At 40.4% G+C, this 10,590-nt stretch overlaps 1 long non-coding RNA gene across 1 annotated transcript; it reads left to right on the top strand.

Annotated features, from left to right (window-relative positions):
- Positions 1-349: 349 nt before the first annotated feature.
- Positions 350-3,620, top strand: LOC138916702 (uncharacterized). Its single transcript, XR_011424043.1, has 4 exons — positions 350-847; positions 1,017-1,106; positions 1,301-1,422; positions 3,241-3,620. It is a non-coding gene; the product is annotated as an uncharacterized lncRNA (long non-coding RNA).
- The last annotated feature ends 6,970 nt before the right edge of the window (positions 3,621-10,590 follow it).

Here is a 10,590-nt window from a genome sequence, read left to right as displayed (position 1 = left end):
TTAGCTTATACCCTAATTAATGTAGAGTTTGCATAAAATATAAGCTCTTACCGGACAAAAGTAAGGCAAAAATTCATTTGTCTGATTTAGTTGACATGAAATCCAGACCTCTTTCTCAGAGTAGCTCTGCCTCTCTTTTCTTTCACTGTTTCTCTCTCCCACACAAACACACACACACACACTCTACAGTGTGACCGTGAGCGTACAGCACGGCACCACACTGAGAGGGACTGAAGCCTTTCCAGAAAACTGTCTGCGCCAGGGAGCCCAACTTGATGGCCCAAAGAGGAAGTGATATAATGGGTCCTAGTTTTTCCTGTCCACAACCCACATACGTGGTCCTCACACACACACACACACACACACACGAATGTCTAGCTTACACACCCTAGCATTTTCCCACCTGCTGGAAGTCGTACACATACATTACTGCAACGATGGAGAGTGAATTCTCAAGTTCATCTCTGTGAGCTGAGAAAATGTGCAGACAGGAGGCAGCTCCCCGCCACGGCCGCTGGAGCTCAGAGAGCCTTCTTCACCAGCAAAGCCAAACTAAGCTCCCTTCCAGCTTTTCCTCGAGGGCAGTGACTTATCAATGATGAAACTTCCAGGTCCTTAGCCTCCTATCCTGTCATGAGAATCTATCATTTCCACACCGTTGACTGGAGCCTAAATGCTGCTTTGGGTGTAGAAGAAAAAGAAATAAAGCTGAAAGAATATTCACAGCCACCCCCGCAGGCAGTTATGAAAACTCAGCTGAAAGGATTGTGTCTGGCTTCCCGGAGAAGAAAGGAGAAAGAGGAAAGACAAAAACAGTCAAGAGCTGACAAATTCCAGAGTCCCTTCAGTAAGTACTTTGTTTCCATGGGGATGACAAATGCAGGCTGTGTCAAAGATGTTGGTTTTTCCCAATACTCCCTGAGCAATTCTCAAGCTGTTGCCATTAAGTGATTCTGTTTCTTAATGCACAGGCACATTTACAGTGATTAAATATGAGATGCTTCTTACTGTTCCAGAACCTTAATGTTGCAGCCTGGTAGAAAGCTTTAGTGAAGTCTTCTCTTACAATGGCTACTCTCTTGTGACATCTTTTTTTCAAGAGGAAGGTAAGACCTGGGGTACTATGACAGGCTATTACCAAACCCAGGGCAGAGCTGGCTCCCCATAGAACCTGGAGACAGAGAGCTCTGCCAGGGACCGTCCACGCTGCACCACAGCAAGGGAGAGCTGGGGTGAGGGAAAGTGAGAGAGAAGAAAGATTAGAATTTTGCTCCTTACAGACTTTCCTGTTTCACCTCAGAGCTGAAGAGGAAGTCAGATGACATGTTCCTGGCAAGATCTTGTTACCATCTCTTCTTGGACAGAGGCAGGAAATAATGAGGAAGGTACTTCGTGACACTGCATGGCTTAGGGTGGCATGAGGTGAGGAGTCATCTTTCTGGAACGATCGCATGTGCTCCTTACCCGGCTTCCTCAATCTCCAAGCAATCACAAACACCTAAACCTCCTACATATAATTTGCTGCCCTAGCCAAGACTGGTCCCAAAGATTAAATTTGTTATATATTGTAAAAAAAAAAAAAAATGACATATTCAAAGTAAAATCTTCAATTATGCAGAATGGTATACGATGAAATGTAAAATTCTTCTCCCTATCACCAGACAACCCTATGTGCCCTCACCATAGGTATGCACACTTAACAGTTTATTCTACATCCTTCAAGAAATAATTTATACACATGCAAGTGATTCTATATATAATACTTTTAAAAACATTCAAATGGTGGGGGCCGCCCCAGTGGCGCAGCGGTTAGGTTTACACATTCTGCTTTGGTGGCCCAGGGTTCTTCAGTTCAGATCCCAGGTGCAGACATGGCACTGCTTGTCAAGCCATGCTGTGGCAGGCATCCCACATATAAAACAGAGGAAGACGGGCATGGATGTTAGCTCAGGGCCAGTCTTCCTCAGCAAAAAAAGAGGAGAATTGGCAGCAGATGTTAGCTCAGGGCTAATCTTTCTCAAAAAAGAAAAGAAAAGAAAAGAAAAACATTCAAATGGGAATAACACAAAGCATACTGTTCCATCGCTTGCTTTTTTAACTTAGTGTACTTATTTGGACATTTTTCCATATCAGGGCACTCCAGTCTAATTCGTTCATTTTTAAGAACTGAATATCGTTTTGACAGACCATAATTTAATGAGACCTCTTGTAAGTGATTATTAGGTGATTTCCAGTTGTTTGTTATTACAAGTCATGCTGCAGTTAAATTACTTATATGTATATTTTTGTGTATTTGTGCAAGCATATCTTAGAAGTAAAATCCTTGGCTTAAAAAGTATGCACATCATAAATTTCAGTAGGTGAAGGCAGATTGCTGTCAACAATAATGTGTTTGTACATCCTTGCCAACACTCAGTATTCACCAATAGGTGAAAATGGCATTTTATTGTTTTAATTTCCATGTCTTTAATTATAAATAAAATTGGGAATATACACACCCATTATAAATCGTCAGTGTGCATTATAATGCCCTATTTGTACACACATAGATACACACACAGAAACAGAAACACATTTTCTCCATGAATCATTTATATCCTTTACTCATTTTCTTTTGGATAGTTCATTTATTCTTCTTGATTTGTAAGAATCTCTCTCTCTCTACATATATATATGAAATTACTCTATCCTTATCACATGTTAACATTTTTTCCTACTTTGTCCTTTGAATTTTTTTACTTTGTTTACAGTATTACTATAACACTGAAGTTTTTACCTTTTTTAAACAGAACTCAATTTATCCACCCTATGCTTTATAATTTCTTGGTTTCATGTCAGACCCCAAGAGCTTCCCCACTTCAAAATTATCTTTTAAATTATTGGTATTTTCTTCTAGCACTTTTATGACTTAATTCTTTAAGTATAAATGTTTTAATCATTGGGAATTTATTTGATGTAATACATAAGGATCCAGCTGTATATTGTTCTCAAATTTCCAGTTGTCCAAACATAATTTATTACACAATCTAATTTTGCCTTACTGATTTCAAATACTATCCTGAATGTCAAATTCCAAAACATATGCAAGTCTATTTCAGGATTCTGTAATCTGTTTCATTGATTTTCTCTTTCTACCTTCATTATAAACTGATTTAATTACTCTAATTTTATTATGCACTTTAATGTCTGGTAAGGCTAGTCTTTCCTCATAACTCTTCTTTAATATGTTTTATTTTCAAGCTGGGAAAGTTGCAAGCAGACGCTCCAAGGGTGGTCGGTTGGGTTTGCTTTGAGGGGTGAGTATTCTTTAGTTCTGTGAAAAGCCCCACTTGAGTGAGTTCTATAGTTATGTAATATCCACCCACAGCTCTGGGGAAGACCTAAATGCAAACCCAGATGTATTTTGTTCCATCAGAAGCCAAGGGTTCTGTTCAGAAATGTAAATTGGGCAGATCTTTTAACAGATCTATGTTTCCACAGTTTATATAGCCAATAGAGAAATGTTTCCTCCCTAAGTGTAGATTTATAGTGTCCTATTTGTGTACATGAGTGCCTGTGGCAGAGGAATGTGTGTCTCTGTCAGCATCAGTAGACAGCAGTTACAGAAATGAGATGGAAGAGCCAGCATCAGAGAGGAGAGGCCTGTGTGGAATCCTGGCACTCTCTTCACTCTACAGTGCAAGAGAGAACGTAAAAGGAGCAAACGGCACCAGTGCAGGCCATCCTGGGCCTGGGCTCTTTCTTCTGCAACTGGCGTCATGGGCAACCGAACACCCTGAATTAGGAAAATGTATATTGTTAAACTTAAGAGTTATGATTGATTCTAGAGCCTCCAGAGAAAACCTTATTCCTGTGGCCTTCTCCCTTCAGGGAATGAATATTCTCCGTCAACTTGGAAGGGGAGGGTGGAAATGCGGATGTCTGGAGGGCTTTAGGGCTTGGGGGCCTGGACTCAGGGTAAGAGGGATGTGCTCCAGGGCACTGCACTGTGGGTGGCTAAGCAGCAGGCTGAGGGCTACAGTGAAAGGGCAGTCAGGGAAAGAAGTACACCCCCTGTGGATGACCTCATGGGGGGGGCTTTGAACGCAGCCGTATCTGGAATCCTTCTTGCATTCTCTTTGCTGTTATTCCCTTCTGAAACCCCCAAGCCTTCATGAATCCGTGGACCATCTAACAGGCAATTATGGGGGGATTAAGGGAAGTGACAGTGCCCACCTGGGGAAAAATGGTCAGGAGGTGTCCAGATACAGGGTGAAGAGAGCTGGGAAAGCAGCAGGCTGAGGTTGGTCGGCTGGAAGTGAGCTGACAGAGGACAGAGCAGCAACTCGGTGACTGACTGAGGTGTCAACACCACCGTGACCAATGTGTGTAATATGAGCATTTCCCAGGGAGTCCCAGAAATACTGAGGTAGGGGAACCTGGAATACTCTGGAATTTCTATAGGCTGTCAAATTTGGTTACTAAGGGGAAACGTGACCTCACACCAGTTGAAGAAGAGTCATTTTCTGTAACAAATGTTTAACTTTTTGTAAACTCTAGTTTTGTTGCTTAAGGTGAAGTATCCTTTCACTTATTAAACTAAGTGTTTCCAACAGGCCAGCTTCTGTCTAGGCCTTAGCTGAAAGGTGCAATTTTCAAATAGTCCAGTAAATCCTATCAAGGCAGGAAGATTTTTTATCGTAAATGAACAAAAATTAAAATCCAGCATATCGAGGTAGTTACCTCAACTCTACTCTTATCAGACTGAGGACTCCAGGATCAGTCTTGGTGGCAACCCTCTCTGGTGAGCAAAGAGAGGCTCCCAATAATGCACAGTTCTCACATCTCCTCGTGGATATGGCCTGTGGAGAAGGACTTTGCTCTTCCAGGTATTGCTAAATAAAAATAATCAAAGGATTATGGTTCCTATGAGCCCTGTGGGGGACTGGAATTGGCCACCCCAAGATACGTCTCTTCGGCATGATCATTATTTTGGGCTGGTTGCTTTTAAAAACTGCAGACATGAAATAAACTCTGAAAAGTAGAATTTACTTACCCTTTGTAAGAGACATTTACATTTGTAAAGGAAATTTCCATCTGTAGAGGTGCCTCCCTCTCTGTACCAGGAAGAAGGGGGGATGACCTTATCTCTAGAAACACTTATCAATGTGGAAGGCAAGGACTTAAATGTGCACAATAACCTTACTTTTGTTTACTGTGCTTTTCTGGTGATCTCCCATAACTGACTCCCCCGACCCCCAACATCCTTCTTTGTCTTTAGCTGAAGATGGTATTTAAGGTGGTGGCTTCAGCCATTTTGGTGGGATTCTCAGTTTTTCTGGGTCTCTCCCATGTATATATGTTATAAAGCTTTGTTTAATTTTCTCCTTTTATCCTGTCTCACGTGAATTTAATTCATTGTCCAGCCAGAAGGACCCAGAGCGGGTAGAGGAAATGTCTTCCTCCCTGACAGCCCACACGCTGCTCTTTCTCTCCTACCCCTCTTCCACCAAGGCGAGCAGATCCAACCTCCCACCCTTCCATGCTGCCCTTAGACTGCCTTGTGAGTCCTCATTTCAATACAAGCTTCCTTTGAACTCAATTTAGACCAGATATAAATTTGGATTTGGGAAGATCCTTGTGTCCCCTACAGACAACTATGCAATGTGGTTCTCACCGAAGGTTACCCAGTCCTTAAGAAGTCATGAAAAAATGTCATCATTTGACTCAGGGACCATTAGCCCTCATGCGTTCACTCATCCATTTCATAAGTAGTTATTGAGCACGTGTCTATTGTATTCACAACTCTACACCATGGCTAATAGAGATGTTGATGGTAATATTAGCTTTTATTTTTATAATGTTTTTATTTTTAAAATTATCTCCAAATGCTTTACTTCATCTAATCTTAAGTAGAAGAAATGTCTGTGCCTTAAAAGAAATTTAGACTCCTTGAGAAATAATATATTCCATGCCAATGTAAAAATATAATAAACTTTATACTTTCTGTTACATTTTACAAAATAAGAAAATTAACATGAAGTCAACTTAAACTTAGAAGGATTCTTGGAGGGTGCTGACTCACAGTAATATGTTTTTTTTAATTTAGAGATGAATGTGAGTGCTTTTTTTAAGTTATTTTTCATATAAACAAAGTATGGAAATTTTGGAAAATTAAAAACAAAACACCACTATCTTGGGGCTAAGTTGATGTGTTCTACTTTGGTGGCCGGAGGTTTGCTGGTTTGGGTCCCTGGCAGGGACCTATGCACTGCTTATCAAGCCATGCTGTGGCAGGTGTCCCACATATAAAATAGAGGAAGATGGACACAGATGTTAGCTCAGGGCCAATCTTCCTCAGCAAAAAGAGGAGGATTGGTGGCAGATTTTAGCTCAGGGATAATCTTCCTCAACAAAAAACAATAAAAAAGTATAAAAGAAAACACCACTATCTTGATTTATATTAGCATGCATAAGAAAAAAAAATAATGGAATGGCATATATACTCAACTATTTCCTTCCATTAATTTTCCTTTATATGCTATATATAGATATACAGGTATATCTATCTATAGATATCTAGACCTATATCTATAGATAAAATTTAACATTCTGATTTTTACTAACATTAGGGCATAAATAGTTATATGCTACTGCAGTGGTTTTTTTGTTTGTTTGGTTGGTTGGTTTTTTTGAGGAAAATTAGCCCTGAGCTAACTGCTGCCAATCCTCCTCTTTTTGCTGAGGAAGCCTGGCCCTGAGCTAACATCGTGCCCATCTTCCTCTACTTTATACATGGGACGCCTACCACAGCATAGCTTTTGCCAAGCGATGGCATGTCCACACCCAGGATCCGAACTGGCGAACCCCGGGCCGCCAAGAAGCGGAACGTGCGCACTTAACCGCTGTGCCACCAGGCCAACCCTCTACTGCAGTGTTTTTAACTATCATTTTAATGTTTATATAAGGGCTGGCCTGGTGGCACAGTGGTTAATAGCACACGTTCCGCTTTGGCAGCCTGGGGTCTGCTGGTTCAGATCCCAGGTGCAGACATGGCACCGCTTGGCACACCATGCTGTGTTACGTGTCCCACATATAAAGTAGAGGAAGATGGGCACGGGTGTTAGCTCAGGGCCAGTCTTCCTCAGCAAAAAGAGGAGGATTGGCAGCAGATGTTAGCTCAGGGCTGATCTTCCTCAAAAAAAAAATTTATATCATATTACAGTGAGTGATTGTATCATAATGTATCATATAACCATTGCTCTATTACTAGACATACAAAGTTTTCCAACTTTTCAGCTATTTTGAGCAAAATGGTCTTACCATATTGTTTTTCCTTGAGGTAGTTACCTCCAGGAAATCTATTTAAAATAATCCATCTTCTTTTGAGCTTGGGCTTTCTTGCTGAAACCTTGGTAAATCCTTGCAAAATTAAGATGATCAAAATCTTAATAAAGTTTTGTTGCAATTTTCACTTATTTAAATCTACATCCATTCTTGAGTGACTAGTCTTTCTCCACAGACAATTTTTTCTGACTGCTCTGTTCCTCTATAAGGTAAACAACATATTTTCCTGTCAACTTTTTGTTATACAGACCTGGAATCATTAACATCAATAAGACTGCTAATAAATAAAAGATGTGCTGTCTTTAAGAACTAAACATATCGGGGCTGGCCCAGTGGTAGTGGTTAAATTCACATGCTGCACTTTGATGGCCTGGTGTTCGCCAGTTCAGATCCTGGTCATGGACCTACACATTGCTTATCAAGCCATGCGATGGCAGCGTCCCACAGAGAAGAACTAGAAGGACTTACAACCAGGATATACAACTATGTACTGGGGCTTTGGGGAGGAAAAGAAAAAAAGAGGAAGATTGGCAACAGACGTTAGCTCAGGGCCAATCTTCCTCACCAAAAAAAAACAAACAAAAAGAATACTCCTTTAGTATTTGCTAGATTTTATTTATTAATATCCAAAAAGAAAGAAAGAACTAAAGATAAAAAGTGAATCAGTAGTAATGCTAAGTGGTTTTTTTTCTGGGTTGAATTGAACAGTAAAACATTTTGGACCTGTGGAATCGCTCCTGTGCATTGAAGATAGATTTACAAACACACTTTCCTGAGTAATACTGTGGATTTGCTTCTGCTTCTATTTATTTTCTGTCTTTTCCCCCTAAACCTGTTTGCATGAAAACAAGAAATGTTCCTGATTTCCCACCTGCATAATACCATTCTGCTACTCCTTCAATTACTCAGTCCTCTTGAAATCACCTTTTATATTCCTCCCACATTGCTCTAATTCTATCCATAAATCCCGTTGTTGAGCTGTTCACAGTGCTTGCCGGCATCCCATTGATGGGAGATCCTATAAGAGAAAGCGAATCGATACTTCTGTTACATTTCGAGTTTCACACCCAGAGATGTTTACTGTGGGCGCCCTGGAATAACTCCTTGACAATTTTTTTCTTGCAGAGAATTTTCAGGGCAAATCATTTTAAAAGTGGAGAAATGTGCAATTATTGCAGAAACTAAAGCTGCAGGACCCAATTCCCCCAGCCAAACAAATAAAAGGGCCATAAAACACATGCATTTTACAATGTTTCTATATAAATTTCAGGATGTCAGATGTAACCAGGAGCACTTCATAAGACTGGTTAGATGTTTAAGCTCTACGTATAAACAAGATTAGAGAAATTACAAGTAAAAATTGCTAAGGTCTTCTTGTGTTTAATGTTGTTACAAAAGAAATACATATTCACTGTAAAAATTCAAAATTCACAGAAAAGCACAAAGCAGAAAATAAAATAAAATTCACCAGTAATATTTTAATCCTTTATGTTGAGAGAAGCACCCTGTTAATATGATAGTTTTTTATATATATAAAATTGGAATCATGCTTTACATCATGATCTACAATCATGCTTTTTTCAATTAACAGTATACTGTGAACACTTCCTGTGTTATTAACATACCACAGATTATTTAATTCTTGTTTTTTATTTTCTTTTTTAGGAAGATTAGCCCTGAGCTAACTACTGCCAATCCTCCTCTTTTTTCTGAGGAAGACTGGCCCTGAGCTGACATCCATGCCCATCTTCCTCTACTTTGTACGTGGGATACCTATCACAGCATGGCTTTTTGCCAAGCGGTGCCATGTCCGCACCCAGGATCCGAACCAGCGAACCCCAGGCCGCCAAGAAGCAGAACGTGCGAACTTAACTGCTGCATTACAGGGCCAGACCCTTAATTCCTGTTTTTTAACTGGGGGGGGGGGGGGGGGGGGGGGGCAGTTCTGTTATAAATAACTGTAATTTTGTGACTTTACATAAATTTTTTGCATATCTCATTATTTCCTTAGGAGAGATTTCTGGAAAAATTCCTAGTTTTGCTGGTCAAAAAGTATGAACAATTTTAGAGATTTTTAGTAAATGTTGAATTGCCTACGAAGGACATTCCATCCTTTTAGTCTATGAAATGTACTGCATATATTCCTTCCTACATTTAAATTTTTAAAAATCAAGTGTGATATTGTTAAGCAACTTCTAAAATAATTTGTGTGCCTATGTATCCATCCTTCAGTGCCTTTATACATTTAATCCTTTTGTTTCTGTAAAAACAATGTAACCAGAAAACTGGCATTTCATCCCTCATGCTTATACCTGGAAGGGGCCACAGTCTTCCTTAACCTTCATGTTTATTCTCCTCAGCCAAAGACTGTGCTCTCCCAGGAAGGGACTCTAAGATCACTCCTGATTGAATAAAAAAATCATAAACACTTTTAGACTCCAAGGTGGGCACCTAATACGTTAGCCGCTTGGAGTTCCTTCCTCTCAGTTTATTTAAATTTTTGGTAGGATGGAGGGGTAATAACTTTCCATGTGATTACAGAGTAGCTGCCAGTCAGCGTGCTGCTTCTGCTCACAGCAATCCACTCATCCCTCAGGAGTTATTCACCAAGCACCTACTTTGTGCCATGCATTATTCTAGGATCTTGGAATTGAGCAGTGAGCAAAAGGGAAAATGGTCCTGCTCTCTGGGGGTTTAGAGCCTAGTTGGAGGAATTGGCCAAGTTAGACCAATGGGAGTTGTTTTCTAGGATTTTATATGCAGACAGTGAGAACAATGCTTTCTTTCCCCTTGATGGGGAGCTCTCATAATACTATTCTAGAGCTCCCAGCAGCCATGTCCTCTGCCTTGTGAGGGCGCCAGAAGAATGAGGCCAAGACTAGTGCCAAGGCTGAGAAAAAAGCTGGAGACTGATGGAGAGCCCTGGTCCTTAAGCTTTTTGCATCTGCAGACCCATTCCTGTGTTTGCCTGTTACAAGAGACAGTATAGCACCCCCTGCCTTTGTGTCCTTAACCTATTTGTCTAAAACAGAGTCTGGTCCCACACTGGTATGTGCTTGACTTTCTTTTCTTATGTCTTAGAAGATGAGATCTAGGAGTGCAGAAGCAGGAGACAGGAGAGGAGATGCTAAGCTTACGCTTCTGTTTTTATATTTCTTTCCTCTAGCAATACTTTCTCTAATTATTTCGTTTACTCCTACGTTTCATTCACTCAACAAATATTGATTGAGCAACTACTGTAACCACATAGCCTTCCAGGTGCTA

This window comes from Equus caballus, chromosome 1 (assembly GCF_041296265.1).
Source record: "Equus caballus isolate H_3958 breed thoroughbred chromosome 1, TB-T2T, whole genome shotgun sequence".
In the NCBI taxonomy this organism is placed as follows: Eukaryota; Metazoa; Chordata; class Mammalia; order Perissodactyla; family Equidae; genus Equus; species Equus caballus.
This window is presented reverse-complemented; position numbering and strand designations above follow the sequence as displayed.